The 19,889-nt window shown below is 43.5% G+C and overlaps 1 protein-coding gene across 1 annotated transcript in view; it reads left to right on the forward strand.

Moving 5' to 3' along the window:
* LOC132571866 (zinc finger protein 420-like) overlaps window positions 1–19,889 on the forward strand; it is a 452,634-nt gene that overhangs the window by 363,301 nt on the left and 69,444 nt on the right. The gene's annotated exons all lie outside the window — the stretch shown is intronic.

The following is a 19,889-nucleotide window of genomic DNA, read 5'->3' on the forward strand; positions in this document are numbered from 1 at the left end:
TTCATGGCAGGCAATGGGCTCTCCTAGATGCAGGCCAAAGAAAACTCTACTGGGATGTTATGGAGGAAAATTACGAGAATGTGGCCTCTCTGGGTAAAGATTTTTTCTCTTTCATTCTGTCAAGAGAAACCTGTTAATGGGGAGGGCTGTGATCAGGAGAGAGGGACAATATCCCATGTAGTTCCTGCTAGGAAATCCCTGTGGCTCATCTCCAGCCTTTCTAATTTGACATGGTATCTATCAGTGAGCCTGATGGGAGGAGAAGAGGAAAGATATAATTGATTTGATACCTTTCCATATTAGGCCACACCTCCCTGGTGTAGCCAATCCTTCAAGGGCAGGGGTGTCAAACATACAACCCGGGTGCCAAATCAGGTCCTCAAGCAACTGGCTGTCATCTGCTTCCTTCTCTCAATCACACAGGAGTTATAGAGCAAGTCTTTTTTCTCCATTGGCTGAGGCTCCTCCCATGGGGAGGAAGGAGGTGGGGGAGAGCTTACTTTGTCAGGCTCTCTCAATTGCACAGCACAGCTACTGAGCCAAGCCTCTCTTCCTTCTATTGGCTCCTTCCTAGAGCCCTGGGGAAGGAAGGAAGAAAGAGCCAAAGCTTCCTTTGTCCAATTCGTTGGATCCCATGGGAGAGCGGGAGTAGCAGAGTGAGGGAGATGACTTGCCCGACACAGGGCTTCAGGAAAGAAAATCAGGCAGACACGTGCAACTAGTGCCAAAAGGTGTATTAACATATATACACAACAAGTGCTCTCTTGTGCAGTCTATACAATATCACCTCCACGGACAAAGTGCTTCGCCTAACCACCATCTCACAGGGAGAGACCTGTGTGATGCACACACAGATCATATATAGTCCAAGCAGCCAATCCTGGCCGTGCTGACTCAGCAGATTGCATCACTTGGCTTCTGCCGGCTCAAGCCGGTCTGCTGATCAGGTCACTGTGACCTAGCCTGGCAGCTAGATCACCAGCTGTCATACTGTAGCTGTCAGACTGGGTTTATGTAGATTCTTGCTCCAACACACCTCCTAATCTATTTAAACCCAGTGCACCAAAACACTTTACACAGTTTACATACATGTCCACCAGCAACATTACAGTTCATATTTACGTAGCTCGGAACCCTTTCCGGAATTCGTTCAGGAACTCATCATGATTGTAAAACACATCATCGTGTTCCTGTTCAGCCAGCTCTTTCAGACGCTTGGCTTCAGCCTCCTTCTCCCTTGCCTCGCACTCTGCCACCCAGGCTTTCCATTTCTTAGCCTTTTCTTTTAACATTTCCTCAAATCCGGGTGGGTCTGGATTGACAGTCAGAGTGACATAGGGACACTTGTACCTAGCGGGACGTTGGCCTTTGGTGGACCTGGCAGACACCCGTGGCCCTGTGCTTGGACCAGCTTTGTCTTCTTCGGGTTGCTCTGTTCCCACCTCCTGGGCTGGTTGCTCTGCCCCTGTAATTGGGTGTTGAACCTCCTGACTCTCACACTTTACCTCCAGTTCCTGCATTTGAGGCTCTGCCTCCTGACTCTGCTCGTCAGGCTCTGTGCCAGCATTCGGCTCACCTTCTCCAGCCCCACTGGGTGCCACCTCCTGGGCTGGAGTTCTGGGCTGCGCTCCAACATCGTTATCGCTACTTGGCAGCAGGACAAATTGTTTCTGCAAGGAGTGCAACCTTGGCCAGCTGCTTTCTTCATTGAACTGGGCACTCTTACTAAGTGTTATCTTGCTTTTGCTATTGCAGAAACGATAACACCTGGCCCTTGGCTTGTAGCCCAGAAAAATTAGGCTCTCTGCCCGGACATCCCCCTCCCCGCTACTCGTGGAGTGGATGCCAACCCGAGCCCGTGACCCAAAGACTTTTAAAGAACTCAAATCTGGGGTCTTGTTCAACAGTAACCTGTAAGGCACATTTTTCACAGTATTACACCAAACCCTATTTTGCAAAAAAACAGCTGCATGTATGGTTTCTGCCCAATAGGTCATTGGCAGTTGTGCATCCTCTAACATGCAATACATCACATTCTGCAATACAGCCCCATGCCCATTTTCTCGGGGCGTTGCCGGGTTCGTCAGACGGTGGGCGATGCCCTTGTTCTCCAGCCAACGTTTCATCTGGTTAGATAAGAATTCCCCCCCTCTGTCGGTTTGTACAGCCAGGAGATTAACCCCTGATTGTCTCTCCACTGCTTTGACCCACTTGGTGAATGTCTTATACACCTCAGACTTATGCACCATGGTGAAAACCCACGCGTACCTCGTGTGGTCGTCGGTGGCCACCAAGCAGTATCTCCTCCCCGACAGACTCTTTGGCAATGGGCCAATAACGTCTAAATGGACTAGTTCCAGGGCTCGTGTGCTTTCCCTTGAGCTTTCTTTAGCAACAGCACACGCCTTGCTTTTGGTCTTCTTGCAGACCTGGCAATCCAAGTAACATTTGCAAGGATTTACTTTCAAACTAGGCACAAGCTCCAGGGTTTTCTTTAACGCCCTAAATCCGCAGTGCCCGAGTCTCCTATGGAGCAAATGTATACAATTATTGTGCACAGGCTCATTCGACACCTGAGCCACCTGGGCACAATCACTCTGGACCACATACAGTTTACCTTCCCTCTTTCCTGTCACAAGCAACTTTCCCCCACCTCCCAGGATTTTGCAGCAGGTTTTCTCAAATCTCACCTGGTATCCCTGGTCAAACAGTGTGCTAACACTCAACAGGTTAGACTGCAGTGAGGGTACATACAACACATTTTGCAACATACATTTCAGTGCAGGAAATTCCACATTGCCTGAGCAAACAGAATTGGCAGTGGTCCCATCAGCCAATCTCACATACTTATGCTCAGGACTGTCAATGTTTTTCAACAACTCCTTCTCGCAGCAGAGATGGCTCGTTGCCCCGGAGTCTAAAATCCAAGCAGACCCTGTGCTCTCTACTGCAGACGTGACCAGCCGGGTTGCTTCCTCACACGGGCTGGCGGTCCTCCGCTCTCGCCGCACACGCCCCCGCCTCTTCTCCCTCTCAGGGCAAGCTCGGAGCAGGTGCTGCGACGACCCGCATCCATAGCAGCGACGGACTGCAAACGCAGTCGGCTCCACTTCCTCCACCTTCGGCCGCCTGCCAGCAGCAAAAGCTGGCTCATTCTTGGCTGTCTTCCCGGACACACCGATAACAGCACGCTGCCCGGCCGACACCCCCGGACAGCTCACGGCCGCAATTCTCTCTTGGAAGTCAAGCAGGTGGGCACAGACGTATTCCATGGTCAGGGTCGCTACGTCCACCGTCTCCAGAGAAGTTATCAGGGGAGTGTACTCAGGTGGCAACGACGACAGCAAAATGTACACTCTGTCGTCTGGAGCTACAGTCTTGCCTCTTGCCTCCAGCTCAACGAAACAGTCCGTTAGCCGTTTGATGTGATCTTTCACACACCCTCCAGCCGGCATAACGGTGCGGAACATCCTCCTTGTCAAGGCCATGAGGGAACCAGCAGTGGTGCTAACATGCACCGCACTCAACGCGTCCCAGGCAGCCTTGGGAGTGTCCTTCCCTCGCACATAAACCAGCTGGTCATCTCCTATAGACAGCACTATGTTGGCCAGTGCCTTATCCGATAACACAGTCTCGGCAGGAGATAAGTCAGCAGGGGGGTTACTCACGAACAGCCATTGCCCTTCACGCTTGAGGTAGTGTTGCATTCTCAGGCTCCACACCGCGTAGTTGGCTGAGGTGAGCTTCTCAACGGCTACTCCAAGCTGTTGCTGAGCCATCGTGCCGACTCCTCCTCACAGCTGGCTGCCGACGTCCGTCTGGCTCTCAAACAGAGAACGGTGGTGCTTCTGTGTCCTTCACCGGCGTTCCTCGCCTCCGGCTCTTTCCAAACTCACAGTCAGCTCAACTCTCAACTCTCTCCTCCGCGCAGCGGAACCGCCCTGGGCCCATAACCCTGTCGGAGCGGGAGTAGCAGAGTGAGGGAGATGACTTGCCCGACACAGGGCTTCAGGAAAGAAAATCAGGCAGACACGTGCAACTAGTGCCAAAAGGTGTATTAACATATATACACAACAAGTGCTCTCTTGTGCAGTCTATACAATATCACCTCCACGGACAAAGTGCTTCGCCTAACCACCATCTCACAGGGAGAGACCTGTGTGATGCACACACAGATCATATATAGTCCAAGCAGCCAATCCTGGCCGTGCTGACTCAGCAGATTGCATCACTTGGCTTCTGCCGGCTCAAGCCGGTCTGCTGATCAGGTCACTGTGACCTAGCCTGGCAGCTAGATCACCAGCTGTCATACTGTAGCTGTCAGACTGGGTTTATGTAGATTCTTGCTCCAACAAGATACAAAGAAAGCATCTTTAAGACCAATGAGTGCTAATGTTTTAAACATGTTTTATTTTAAGTTTTCGTTTTAAAAAATCCTTGTGTTTGTCTTTGTTCTTTATCAAGTTTATATCTCTTCTACCTAATCTTAAATAGGTACACATATGACCCGGGCCAACATGGCTCGGCCCAACAAGGTCTCATTTATGTCAGATCCAGCCCTCCTAACAAATGAGTTTGACCCCCCTGTTCAAGAGCTTACACAGCTGTTAGTACAGGGCCTACTGTAAACTCCAGGAGGATTGGCTACATCAGGAGTGTGTGAACTAATATGCAAAGAAGTAAAAAAAAAAGCCCTGGATTTGACTACACCAGAGGAGAGTCCCTTGCTCAGTGGTGGAGTTAATGACCTGTGTCTTGAATGTCCATGGTTCAGTTGACGGCACTTGACCAAGGGTGTTTCAAGAGGAGCATCTTCAGATTTATGGTGGGAAAGGCCCTCCCAAGTCACCACCGAGCTGGGTTTCATGGAGAATTCCAGGCAAAATCTTGGTGGAGGAGAACATGAGAGTCAACTATGAGGAAGATGGTAGGCTGGGGAAGAGAAGCCAGCCAAGAGACATATCAACACTGTATAACAGGGGTGTCAAACATGCGCCCCAGGGGCCAGTTAGGCCCCCGAAAGGCTCCTATCAGGCCCCCGAGCAACTAGCTGTTGTCTGCTTCTTTCTCCCTCTCGCTTCCTTCTACATCACAGCTTGCTTTCCCAGGCTTGTTCAATCACACAGGAGCTGCAGAGCAAAGCCTCTATCTTCATTGGCTGAGGCTCCTCCCTTGGGGAGGAAGGTGGGAAGGGAGAGCTTGCTTTGTCAGGCTTTCTCTATCACACAGCAGAGCTACTGAGCCAAGCCTCTCTTCCTTCTGTTGGCTGAGGCTCCTCCCCCTTCTGGTCCCCTGGGGAAGGAAGGAAAGAGCTCCCTTTGCCCAGTTCCCTGGATCCCATGGGAGAGATACACAGACCAACACAGACTTTTAAGACCAACAAGTGCTAACGTTTTAAGCATGTTTTACATTAAAAAAAATCTTTGTGTTGTCTGTGTCCTTTATAAAGTTTATATCCCTGCTACCTAATCTTAAATAGGTACACACATGGCCTGGCCTGGCCCGGCCCAACTTGGCCCAGCCCGACAAGGTCTCATTTATGTCAGATTCGGCCCTCATAACAAATAAGTTTGACTCCCCTGCATAACATATTAACCTCAATGCGATCTCAAGAGCTACAGTAGCAATCCCCTCCCTGTTCTTTAATCACTGTTTCTCTTCTTCCAAGACAACCTGGTGTGTGGTTACTATTGCTGAAGGTTTTTTCAGGCCCCAGGTCCTCATTATAAAGTTAAAATCCACTGCTAAGTTTCACTGGTATTTGTACCTTTTAATTCTGATTTGATTCCTGTCTTTTGCAGTTGGAGAAGTGAAGGAAATGGTGAGGAGGAAGGAATCAGGAAGAAGACTTGAGGAAAAAGATTACAATCTGCAGATGGAATCAAGATTACAATCTGCAGTCTGGTGATCAAGTGGTATCAACCAGACAGTTCAGAAGGGAAAGGGAGGCAAAAAAGAAGCAAAGGAAAGAATTGGTTGCTGGTCAGGGCAAAAATAAACCTAAGAACTCAGCCCAAGTTGAACCAAGAAGGCCTAATGGTGCTGTAAATCAGAAAGGGTTCAACTGCAAATTCAGCGTTAAAACATATGAGAATGATTCAGAACACTGAAAAAGATATAAGTGCTTGGAATGTGGGAAGAGCTTTCATTGGAGTAGCAGACTAAATATGCATCAAAAAATTCATACGGGGGAGAAGCCACATAAATGCTTGGAGTGTGGGAAGTGCTTCACTTGGTATGGTGATCTCATCAAACATAAAAAGGTTCACACAGGGGAGAAGCCATATAAATGCTTGGAATGTGGAAAGTGCTTCTCTCGGAATTGGAGCCTTACTGTGCATCAAAGGATTCACAGGGGAGAAGCCACATAAATGCTTGGAGTGTGGGAAGTGTTTTTTTCAAAATAACCGCCTAACTGCACATCAAAAGATTCATACAGGGGAGAAGCCATACAAATGCTTGGAGTGTGGAAAGTGCTTCTCTCAGAAGGGTAGCCTAACTGAACATCAAAAGATTCATTCAGGGGAAAAACTGTACAAATGCTCGGAGTGTAGAAAGTGCTTATCTAGAAATTGCTACCTAACTGCACATCAAAGAATCCGTACAGGGGTGTTGCCATATTCATGCTTGGAGTGTGGAAAGTGCTTCTCTCTGAATGACAGCCTAAAAGCGCATCAAAAGATTCATACAGGGGAGAAGCCGTATAAATTTTTGGAGTGTGGAAAGTGCTTCTCTCGGAGTGGAAACCTAAGTGCACATCAAAAGATTCACACAGGAGAGAAGCCGTATAAATGCTTGGAGTGTGGAAAGTGCTTCTCTCAGAATGGTCATCTAAGTGCACATCAAAAGATTCACAGGGGAAAGAAGCCACATAAATGCTTGGAGTATGGAAAGTGTTTTTTTCAAAACTGCCGCCTAATTGCACATCAAAAAGTCCACTCAGGGGAGAAGCCATATACAGGCTTGGAGTGCGGAAAGGGCTTCGTTTACAATAGCAGCCTAACTTCACATCAGAAGGTTCATACAGGGGGAAGGCTGTATACATGCTTGGATTGTGGGAAGTGTTTTGTTCAGAATAAGCACCTAATTGCACATCAAAACATTCACACAGGTGAGAAGCCATATAAGTGCTTGGTTTGTGGAAAGTGCTTTGCTTGGAGTAGTGCTCTGGCTAGACATAAAAAAGAAGAAGCCATAGACATGCTTGTAGTTTGGGAATTTCTTCTCTATGAACAAGAGCTTAACTAATCATCAGATGATTCATGCAGGCCCCCCCCCACTCCATGCTGACTGAACTAAGGAGCAGAATTAATACACTCCTTCAAGTCTCTCAACAATAAGGGTAGGAAACTGCTACAAAGGGCTAATTTATAGCCCAAGTCCACTTCACTCTGTTAAAGAGCGCTGCATCCAAAGATTAATTAGTTCTTCACCTCCTTTTAATGTGGACAAACATCAAGGCAGCTGTGGAGAATGGCCAGTAAAGTGCTACATAACTCTGTCTAACAGGGCTTTTTCTGTAGTAGGAACTCCTTTGCATATTAGGCTACACACCCCTGCTGTAGCCAATCCTCCTGGAGCTGACAGTAGGCCCTGTAAGAAAAGCCCTGTAAGCTCTCAGAGGATTGGCTACATCAAGAGGTGTGTGGCCTAATATGCAAAGAAGTTCCTGCTACAGAAAAAGCTCTGCTGTTTGATATCATCAGCTATATTGTTTTATATTTATCAACACAACTCTGCTTACACAGTCAGCTTGAAACTTTAAAAACCTTACATGCAGACAACTATGTCTTTCTCTTTCCAATAGCAGCATAGAACTAATGGAGAAAAACCTATGAATGTTGGCATGCTCTCGCTTCTTTGGTCTCTCTTTTTCTTTTTAAAGAACACATTCTTGTGATATATACATTTTTCGCTATCTGATAACTAACAAGGTCATAATACAATGATCTGAGCCTTCAAGTACTTGTAATAATGTATTTGCCACCATTAAGAACTACATGCTGGTTTGTAACTTATTCAGACAAAAAATAGACTCAGATAAGCAGCTATTTGTTTTTTTGCCACTTACTGGCTAATTGCTAATTAGTAACTCCGAAGAAAAAGAATGTAGAAACTGAGTGAAAATAGCATGGCAGACTACCAAACTACTCATCTGGTTTACAAATACCGTATATTTTTGTCGGTTACAAAATAAAGAATGCACAAGACTGAGTTGGAATACGAACTTGCGCTTATCTATGTAGAACCTCAAACTGACCAAAAAACAATTGATTAAATAAGATTTGAAGATCACCTTGCAATTGTGTTTCTTTTACCATTATAGCGACTAAGTAAGAATAAATCTGACAGAAGTTTTGTCGGCATTGTACATTTCCAGATCTGTAGGGAAGTTGAATGCTTTGCTGCCATGTTCTGTTTTTTTTAGTTAATGTATTCTGGAAATCTTTTCTGTTGACCATAAATCTACAACATTTGCTTTTACCTGTAAGTAGAAGTTTAAGGAATCCCTTCTCTGTCATTCTGTTCAGGAGGAAAGGAAAGGTCCCCTGTGCAAGCACCAGTCGTTTCCGACTCTGCTTTCACAACGTTTTCACAGCAGACTTTTTATGGGGTGGTTTGCCATTCGCTTCCCCAGTCATCTACACTTTCCCCCCAGCAAGCTGGGTACTCATTTTACCGACCTCAGAAGAATGGAAAGCTGAGTCAACCTGGAGCCAGCTACCTGAAAACCCAGCTTCCGCCGGGGATCGAACTCAGCTCGTGAGCAGAGCTTAGGACTGCAATACTGCAGCTTTAACACTCTGTGCCATGGGGCTCTTTTCATTCTGTTCAACAACGGGCTTAATTGGCAAGTACAATAGTGAACTTACTACATAGCCTGCTGGCTGAGTAATTTACTGCCCTGTGTAAAATGGGAGTCTGCAAATGCTGGCGTGTTAAAGAAGAGGATATTTACATCCCTTGCAAGCAGGGGTGGAATTATAGCAGGCACTTTTTTGCATATTAAGCCACACACCCCGATCAGATTCTAACATATTATTTAATCACGAGAGCCTGCATGGTACAGTGATAAAGTGTCAGTCTTTGTTGTTCAGTCACACAGTCGAGTCCTGTCTTCCACCCTTCTCTGAACCCCACTCAAATTCATGTCAGTTACATCAGTAACGCTGTCCAGCCATCTCATCTTTTGCCGTCCCCTTCTTCTTTTGCCTTCTGTCTTTCCCAGCATCAGGGTCTTCTCCAGTGAGTGTTCCCTTCTCATTGGGTGGCCAAAGTATTTGAGCTTCAGTCTAGAATCTAGGAATTCCAGGTTCAAATCCCCACTTGTGCCATAGAAGTTTGCTGGGTGACTTTGGGACAGCTGCATGACACTCAGCCTAGCCCTGACCTGGATAATCCCAGAATAGCCTGATTTTGTCATCTCAGAAGCTAAGGAGAACCGTCATGGAGACTGGCAATGGCAAACCAACTCTGAACATCTCTTGCCTTGAAAACCCCACAGGGTCACCATGTCAGTTGTGACTTGACAACAACAACAAAAAAACCCATCACATCACTCAGGTTCTGATCAGACCCTTGGGAGCAGGGCTTCTGTTCTCCATTTTGAAGCCCAAGAGCTGACCGTCCCATCTACAAGGCATTTGAGAGTTAGAAGTCTGCCTTTGTACTAGCTAACTAACTAACACTAGCCAAAGCATCACAAAATAGTGATGATCACTAGCTTTACCAGTCTTATTTATTTATTTATATTTATATTTCAATTTATATCCCACCCTTCCCACCTAAGCGGCTCAGGGCAGCTTACAACATATAAAATCTAACATAGGTTTAGCTTTAAAACTTCAATTTGCAACGATTTAAAACAGTAAGATAATAAAACATATACAACAGCGGTCTGTCGGAATGTTACACTACAGCCTTCCAAAGTTTCCAGTGTCAGTTAGTTATAAGCCAGCCGGAAGAGGACTGTCTTGCAGGCCCTGCGGAACTGCCCAAGGTCCCGCAGGGCCCTCACCTCTTCTGGCAGCTGGTTCCACCAGCAAGGCGCCGTTACGGAGAAGGCCCGGTCCCTGGTAGATTTCAGACAGGCCTCCTTTGGCCCGGGGATTACAAGCAGGTTTTGAGAACCCGATCTCAGTACTCTCTGGGGTACATGTGGGGAGAGACGGTCTGGATGTTAAGAAACACACTAACCTCCAAAGAAGAAGACTGCAGATTTATACCCCGCCCTTCTCTCTGAATCAGAGTCTCAGAGCGGCTTACAATTACCTATATCTTCTTCCCCCACAACAGATACTCTGTGAGGTAGGTGGGGCTGAAAGAGCTCTGACAACACCTGCCCTTTAAAGGACAGCCTCTGTGAGAGCTATGACTGCCCCAAGGCTGTTCCAGCAGCTGCAAGTGGAGGAGTGGGGAATCAAATCCGGTTCTCCCAGATAAGAGTCCGCTGGCAAACTGGCTCGCCATTGTTTCCAAAGGACTAAACCAGAGAACATCTGCAGTAGAAACTGAAGAAGGGGGCATTTTTGCAAGCCCAGCAGAAGCACCCAGAAGTAGCTGTGCAATCAAAGAGTGCCCGGCAGAACCCAATGCCCTTGTGGCAATGCCAGCTGAAGTCAAGCACAGAATCACAGTCCAAGCAGGGATTGGGGGTTGGAAGCCCAGTAGAACCAGCGCAACGTGCAGTGCCCAGCAAATCCAGCACCTTCTGTTCATAATATTAACAAAGGTTTGCTACTGCACTACTCTTAAATACGTTCTGTCACCAAGCCTGATGGGGATGAGAAGGTCTTGAGCCCAAGAAGTGAAAATAAAGGGGGGGGGAGGGGGAGACAGAGGTGAAGGGAGACAAATGAACGTGAAACATGAAAAAGAGGGAGAGAAATTAAGATAGGGAAAGTTCTACTGCTTCAACATCTGGCTGAGCTGGGTGCAAGGAAAGGAAGAGAGAAAGGCTAGACTATTGGAGAAAATGATCTGCAGGCTGGCAATTACTGCAGCAGCTATCAGCATGCTGGCTTGGTTGTACCACGGCTTTTTTTTTTGGTAGGAGGAACTCCTTTGCATATTAGACCGCACACCGCCCTGTACTAAGAGCCCTGTAAGCTCTCGGAGAATTGGCTACATCAGGGGTGAGTGTCCTAATATGCAAAGGAGTTCCTACTACAAAAAAAGCCCTGGGTTGTATTATCTGTTAAGCAACTTTGCTTCCATCTTGGAGAAAAGGAAGCCTAGCGGATCCCAGAATGCTATACTCAGAATCAGAGAGCTCATGGGTATGAGTTAGGTATATAGCTAAGAAAACTGTAATCACCCTAACAGATCAGCAGCAGCCCAGTTGCAGCCACACCAGCCTGGGAACTGCAGCCACACCAGTTTGGGAACTGTAATCGCATTTCTATTGGACTTCAGGAAGTCCTACAAATGAAGAAAAACATTGCATTTGGGAAATGGACTGTAAAATAATTTCAAATTAATGTGAAAAATATTGTGGTTAAAATCTGGATAAAATCAGGCTAGGTGCCCACAAAAGGAGGAGCTTCTACTTTTCCAAGCCAGAAGCCAGGAGTCTTCTCCAAGAGTTCTAGGAGAAGGTAACAACACCACCAGGTGAATGAGGACGGGACTTTGGAAGACGTCACTCTGGTGTTGTGGGCCTGACAGCAGAAAAGCGTCAGTGAGTATTAGTCTAGGGCAGTGTTTCCCATTTGCAGGGTCGTGACCCGGTACCGGGCCACAGAAGCCTCACTACCAGGTTACAAGAAAAGCCAAAGCTAGCCCCTCCCCCAGCAAAGCTAGCCCTGCCCCCAGCAAAGCATGACCTCTGCTCTGCTTCCTTCCCTCCTCCGTCTCTCTGTTGTGCAGAGAAAAGCTAGCCTTGAAGACTGACACAGGTTGCAAAACCTGCGCTCCATTTGACTTCCTTCCTTCCCCCGGCTCTCTGTTGTGCAGAGAAAAGCTAGCCTTGAAGACTGACACAGGCTGCAAAGCCTGCGCTCCATTTGACTTCCTTCCTTCCCCCGGCTCTCTGTTGTGTAGAAAAAAGCTAGCCTTGAAGACTGACACAGGCTGCAAAGCCTGCGCTCCATTTGACTTCCTTCCTTCCCCCATCTCTGTGTTGTGCAGAGAGAAGCTGGGCTGCCTCTCCTTCCTTCTCCCCCCTTCCCAGTGTTTAATAGAAAAGCTGGAGTCCACTGGCACTTTAGATCCATGAAGTGTTCTTCAAGGTATGAGCTTTCATGTGCCTTGCAGTATGCTCTTTTGGGGAGATTTGCCTGGGTGGCAAAAAAGGGTGTGTGTGCTTTTTCAGCCGGGAGGGGTGGAGAGTGGGCATTCCAGTAGCTATTTTTTTTACCAAACAACCCCTGGGCAGAATTGTTGGTGGCTGGGGTCATCTGATGGTGAGAAAGGCTCCCCCCCTCTCTCGCTCTCCCTCCCCCTCCCCCCCTCTCTCTCTCCCCCTCTCCCTGCAAGTGATGCTCTGTCTGTATTCTTGGTGCTGGGAGTGGGGGAAGCAACAGTGGGAGGGCTTTTAGTGCCCTGGCCCCACTGGTGGACATTCTGGTGCTTTTGGGGCATTGTATGAGAGAATTTTGGACTGGGTAGTCCACTGGCCTGATCCATCATAGTTCCTCTTATGTTCTTTCTTTCCATGTCTTCTTTTCCTCTCCTTTCATTTCATTCTTTCCCTTTCTTTTTTTTTTTCTTCCATTTTTACTGGATGAAACGTTTCTGTTCATCATACTGTGATGGGATAGTACTGCATCTGGCAAGAGTAAATGTTCTACGCAATTGTGGAACATGGAGAGTTGATAAGTAAGAAGGCAGATGATCAATAATTGGGGAAATTCCACAAATCAGTCTGCTTCAGAGAAACAGTAGAGGGATTGTTGGCACCAATTAATAAAAGGGTGGAGGAGGTGGCAAGCGATCTTGAAATAACCGCTTAAATGGCAGAATGTACCGCAGAAATTTCACTGGCACAACAAGCAGAACTAAAACAGTTAAAAGCTAAAGAATCCCTACTTAATACCAGAGTGATTGCTTTGGAAAATCGTTGGAGGGCACTAAACTTAAAATTTTGAGGGATTAAAGAAGGAGCGGAGGAAAATATGGACACAGCTATATTCCTATCTAAATGGCTGGCTAGAGAGTTTGCACATGAAAGCAGTTCAGCCTCTGCCATTGCTAAGGCAATGCGCTTGGGACCGTTAGCGATGGCGCAAAATGGAAGACCAAGAGACATATTGACCCAATTCATTTACCCTAAGACAAGAGAGAAGATACTTCAGGAGGCTAGAAGAAAAGGTTCTCTAAGCCTTGATGGGCAAAAAGTGATAGTGCTTCTGGATCTGCCGGCTGAGGCACTTGAGAAAAGGAAAAAAATAAAATTTTTTGCCACTAAGCTATACAATGAAAACATAAAGTTTAGATGGAGCCCTGTTTCTGACATTCATGTATATAAAGGAGGCTCATTGTTTAAAGCATCAGACATCGAGACGGGGAAGCTGCTTCTGGACAATCTTAATATAAAATTGACAAGAAGGGGAGAGGAAGACTTGCATGCCTTTTTGCCATCAACAGAGGATCTTCTCGCTAATGTAGCTACCTGAGCTAATGACTGTCAGCACATTCAAGATACCAAGTGCATGGTGTTCAAGCAAAGTATTTAAAGAGAAACTGTAAAACACAAGTTACACTAAAATTTTCAACTGACTTTTTATTGGGTTAAATAAGTTTAATAAGTATATATACATAGGTTTTTAATAGCTTAAAGCAAGTCAAATTATACATAGTTATTTTAATACTTTTAACAATAAGGTTATGAAATAGACCTGGTAAAACTTAGATGATTAAGTTGTGAGAATAATGAATTTTTGATACTGTTTTCTTCTAGGTTATAATAGTTAGTGGTTGATTTATGAAATTTATAGGGGATGAAAAAAAACTTATTTTTGATTAGTGCTAATGAATGAAAGGTAAATCATAATACTTGAAGGTTTTATAATATTAATTAATACTTGAATTAAATTAGTTTTGTATATAAAAAATTTAAATCATTACTATTTTGTCAGAAGGTTATGAAATTCAAGAATTAGGCAGTTTGTTATTGCATCTTTGAAAATTTGATTAAATTTGCTTAGTAATTGGAGGGGGGGAAGGGATATTAATTATATTTAAAAATTATTAATTCATTACTATCTCATCAGAAGGTTATGGAATTTAAGAATTATGCATTTGGTTATTGCATCTTTGAAATGCTGATTATGTATCAGAAGATTATGAAATTCAAGAATTATGCAGTTTGTTATTACATCTTTGAAAAATTGATTAAATTTGCTTGGTAATTGGGGGGGGACGGGAGGGAGGGGCAGGGATATTAATCATATAATTTTTTTTAATTCATTACTATTTCATCAGAAGATTATGAAATTTAAGAATTATGCATCTGATTATTGCATCTTTGAAATGCTGATTATGTATTGAGGGGAAGTTAGTTTAGTATTTTGGGGATATCTTGTTAATGAATTTGATCAATACTGGTGTTAATGGATTCTTGTCGTGGTTAATGGAATCTAAGTCTGAATGTTAAGAAAAATGATGTCTTAATAGTTATTCAGGTTATCAATTATTAGTTATGGTCTAATAATACGTATGTGACAGGGCCAAATAGGTTGAAATAATTTTTGAAACAAACAGTCTAAAAGCTATTCCATACAAAATGGTGCATAAGGGAGTTTGCTTTAAAACTTTAAAGAGCGAAGGGAAGAGCGTTTTCTTCTGTGCTTTATCTTTAGTGAAGTGTGATTGGCCTCCCTTGTTTAATAGGAAGGTTTCAGGTTAGGGAGACAGTTTTGGTGACTCCCTATAAGTGGTAAGGTGGTAAGAGGTTGAAACCTTAGCTCCTGTTGGGGCTTTAGGGTTAAGTGCCCTTAATTTTTAGTATTGTTTCTTTTTTCTTTTATTTAACAATATAACCACAACTCTTAGCTCACAGATACTTTAATTTGGCGGTGATTTTCATAGTTTAATACAGTTTGCGTTAATTTACTCTAGGCTTAAGAGCTGGTTTGAAGAAACAAATAAAGATGTCTCAGCAATACAAAATTGTTATATGGAACTGCAAAGGCCTCAACAACCAAATCAAACGTAGACGAATCAATAATTTGCTGTATAAGGAACATGCTAATATTGTATTTTTACAGGAAACTCACCAAAAAACTAAACTTAAACAATTTTTGAAATCTTCATGGTTCTCTCAAACCTTCCAAGCCAAAGGAACGTCTAAGTAAAAAGGTGTTGCGATACTAATTTCGAAGAACACTCCATTTCAATGCCAGCAAACTAAAGCAGATCCCTTTGGAAGATATCTGTTCGTGCAAGGTGAGCTAAATGGTTCCGTCACTCTAGCATCAATTTATGCACCTAATTCGGCCCAGATTGATTTTATTAAGGATATGTTAGAAGAGCTAAATAATTTTAAAAAGGGGGAAGTAATCATTGGAGGAGACTTTAATTTAATTTCAGACCCACTTTACGATAAAACATACAAGCAAGGAAATCCTATCCAATCGCTAGTGAAACCAACTTCTTTGTAAAAAACTTTGGATAGTTACAACTTGGTAGATGTGTGGCGTATGCTAAACCCTGGTTCCAGAGAGTACACTTTTTTCTCTCCAGTACACGGAACTTATTCAAGGATTGATTTTATATTTGTTTCAAAGTCTTATAGGAATAATTTTTCAAATGCCTTCATTGGGCTGCGAAACATCTCTGACCATGCCTGGGTCCCTTGTGATTTATCTTCACAAGACTCAGACGATAAAGGGCCTAGATGGACTCTAAACAAATTACTACTATCCAATTCGGCAATATTTGAAGAAATTGAACAACAAATTAAAGATTACTTTTCATTTAATTCAAATTGTGGAGTTTCTCAGGAATACGTCTGGGATGCTTTTAAGGCAGTTTTAAGGGGTAAATTGATATCTATTGCCTCCAAATGTAAAAAAAGAAAGACAGCAAAATATTCTGGATTTACAGTCAAAATATCTTTATTAGAGAAAAGACACATAAAATACGGAGGCAAGAAGATGCTCAGAAAATTAGATCTGGAAAGGAAAAAATTAGAATTAATTGAAACCTCTGCAATTCAAAAAGAATTGTTATACTTAAGACAAAAATACATTACTAGATCTTCCAGGTCTCTTAAACTTCTGAAAAATAGAATCTCACGACAGAAAACCAGTTCTTTGATTCATGCTATTAAAACATCTTCTGGTCAGATTGTATCCAACTCAAAGGACATAGCTGAATCGTTTCTTCAGTTTTACAAAAACTTGTATGCCACATCTAACCCCAATCCTAATGATATTGTTGAGTATCTAAAATCTATTAAGTTCAATAAGGTTTTTATCACAGGACCGTTCCTCATTTTTAGACAGACCAATTAACTTAACAGAATTGAAAGCGGCATTAGCTAAAATTAAAAATAATAAAGCTGTGGGGAGAGACGGCTTCCCAATAGAATTTTACAAGCATTTAAAAGACCAAATTGCGGAACATCTTCTTAACACTTGTAACAATATAACGACTTTGGGTAAATTACCTAACTCCTGGAAAGAGGCGAGGGTTATTGTGTTACCTAAAGAAAGGAAAGATAAGCTGAGTCCCTCTTCTTATCACCCGATATCAATATTAAACCATGATTTTAAAAAATTTTCTACTATTCTGGCGGAGAGACTGAATAAAATTATAGCACATTACATCAACAATGATCAATCTGGTTTCATACCGGGGCGATCTATAATTGATCATATTCGTAGGACTCTCAATGTAATACACTACTGTAGAATATCCAAAATTCCCTCATTGATTCTCTCCCTAGATGCCGAAAAGGCGTTTGATAAATTGGAAATTCCTTTTCTAAAATCCATCTTAAGCTCTATGCAATTTGGTCTTAACTTTGTTCAATCTATAGACGCTATTTATGACTCACCAAATGCACAAATTGATATTGACCATTTTCATTCTGATACTTTAACTTTAAACAGAGGCACTCGTCAGGGTTGCCCACAGTCACTGATATTATTTGCGTTGTCTCTTGAACCTTTAGCTCACACTGTTAGGGAAAACCCAGAAATAGAGGGCATTTCGCTGAATGGTAAAACACACAAGGTTAGCTTGTTTGCTGATGATACATTATTCTATCTTAGTAGCCCTTTGATTTCAAATTCTAAAAAAAGTCATTGATTTATTTAGTGTACATTCTGGCTTCACAGTCAATTTTTTAAAATCAGAAATTTACCCTATGGTGGTAACTTCTCCTTTGAAACAAGACATTTTGAGAAATTTCACCTATAAATGGGTAGAAAAATCCTGGAGATATTTAGGGATTAACTTCACAGTAAACCTTAAGGATTTATTTCAGGCTAATTATTCCCCCATTATTCTTTCAATTAAAAAATCATTAGCAGAATGGTCAAAATGTAATTTTTCAATTTTTGAAAAGGTTGATCTTTTGAAATCTTTTTTGCTTCCAAAACTACTCTATTTATTTCAAAATCTGCCTATTTCAGTAAGCAAACTGGATTTAAAAAGATGGCAAAAAGCATTTTTAGATTTTTTATGGAACTCTAGGCATCATAGAATCTCAGCATCTCTAATTTCTAAACCACCAGAGTTTGGAGGCTTGGGAGTTCCGCTTCTTGAGAAGTATTATCTAGCATCCCAGTTGAAACATATTCTCATATATGTGCTACCAGAATGTGACACCTCTTGGCTTAGTATAAAGAAGGCGGCTTTAAAAGATACTCTACTACATGAGAACATCTGGCTTGGAAGGTCTGACAGACCAAAATTAATTCTGGAGAACCCATTTCTAGAACACACACTTAAAATTTGGGACCAATATAGGAAAATTCTAACCCCGGCAACCTGTCTTTTCTTGGGCAACCATGGTTTCCTCCAGGTAAAGCATTAGGTGATTTCAAAATTTGGAGAGACAAAAACATTTTCAGACTGATTGACATTACAACAAATGCCAAAGTAAGCACAAAAACACAATTGGAAGCAAAATACAAAATGACAATACCTTGGATGTAGTACCACCAGCTGTTTGATGCTTTACACAAGGTAATTCCGATTACTTGTGTAAACAGAACACCAAATTCCTTTGAATCTCGACTGAAGGCTGGATCCTCTTCAGTTAATAATAATAATAATAATAATAATAATAATAATAATAATAATAATACTTTTTATTTATATCCCGCCCTCCCCGCCAGGGCAGGCTCAGGGCGGCTCACAACATAATAATGCAATATACAATAAAACCATACATAATAAATACAATCACAATTATAAAATCAGCATTAAACATCAACAACTTACATTAAAATTAACATTGTGGTGCTATAACTTAGGTCTTTAGTAAAATTCAGTGACTAAAATATATCCAGCGAAACTTTCTTGACTCGGCATTAGGTGAAGGCCATTTTGAAGAGGTAGGTCTTACAGGCCCCGCGGAATTGGTCTAAACATCACAGGGCCCGTACCTCCTCCGGGAGTTGGTTCCACAGCAGTGGGGCTCCAATGGAGAAGGCCCGATCCCGGGTGGTCTTCAATCTGGCCTCTCTTGGCCCAGGGATATTCAGCTGGTTCTTTCCAGCTGACCTCAGCGCTCTCTGGGGTTCGTATGGGGAGAGATGGTCCCTCAAGTAGGCAGGTCCTCGGCCATATAGGGCTTTAAAGGTGATAACCAGCACTTTGTAACGGACTCGGTACACCACTGGCAGCCAGTGCAGTCCGCGTAGACCCGGCTGAATGTGCTCCCATCTTGGGAGCCCTAACAGCAGTCTAGCCGCCGCAGTCTGCACCAGCTGCAGCCGCCGAGTTCGGCACAAGGGCAGCCCCATGTAGAGAGCGTTACAGTAATCCAGTCTTGAGGTGACCATAGCGTGGATCACCGTTGCTAGGTCCCGGCGCTCCAGGAAGGGGGCCAACTGCTTCGCCCGTCGAAGATGAAAAAACGCAGACTTGGCAGTGGCCGCTATCTGTGCCTCCATTGATAGTGAAGGCTCCAGAAAAAAACCCAAGCTCCTGACCCTGTGGGCCGCTTTCAGCAGCACACTGTCAAGAACCGGAAGGGGGATTTCCCTTCCCGGGGCACTACGGGCCAAGCAAAGGACCTCTGTCTTCGTTGGATTCAACTTCAGCCCACTCAACTTCAGCCCAATTTCCTGTATTTATCGAGTGCTTAATGGGAGAGATTGGGGCCAAAGTACCTCACAACAGAATCAATGGCATAAAGACTGCGGGAAAATATTTTCAGAAGAGCAATGCAAAACCTTATGGAAAAGCTCTTTATTTAAATCTAGGTCTACATATATTAGAATACAAAATTTTAAAATATGGTCCCGGTGGTACTTTACGCCATATAAACTGTTTTGCAGCAACTTGATCCCAACTCCAGGGTGTTGGGAAAAAATGTGGGGGAACTGGCACTTTGAAACATTGCTGGTGGAAGTGTCCAAAAATTAAGGTCTTTTGGAAATCAGTGAGTAAAACTGCAGGGGAAATAATAGATTTTGAAATCCCTTTTTTTTGCCAGAGTCTGTCCTGCTAAATATTTGGTATAACAAACCATGTTCTAAAGCAAAAATAGAACTTCTTTCAATTTTGTTATTAGCAGCCAAAATGAATATAGCACAATGCTGGAAATCAGATAGATGTCCAACTATTCGTCAATGGTATGATAAAACCTGGGATCTGATGATTCAAGATAAACTGTCTACAAGTATTTTAAGACATGAAAATCCAAGGCCAACTGACAATTTTGTTGAAAAATGGTTTTCTTTTCTTTCTTATATCAATAAGAAACCTTC

The sequence above is a fragment of the Heteronotia binoei genome, chromosome 5 (genome assembly GCF_032191835.1).
Source record: "Heteronotia binoei isolate CCM8104 ecotype False Entrance Well chromosome 5, APGP_CSIRO_Hbin_v1, whole genome shotgun sequence".
Classification (NCBI taxonomy): Eukaryota; Metazoa; Chordata; class Lepidosauria; order Squamata; family Gekkonidae; genus Heteronotia; species Heteronotia binoei.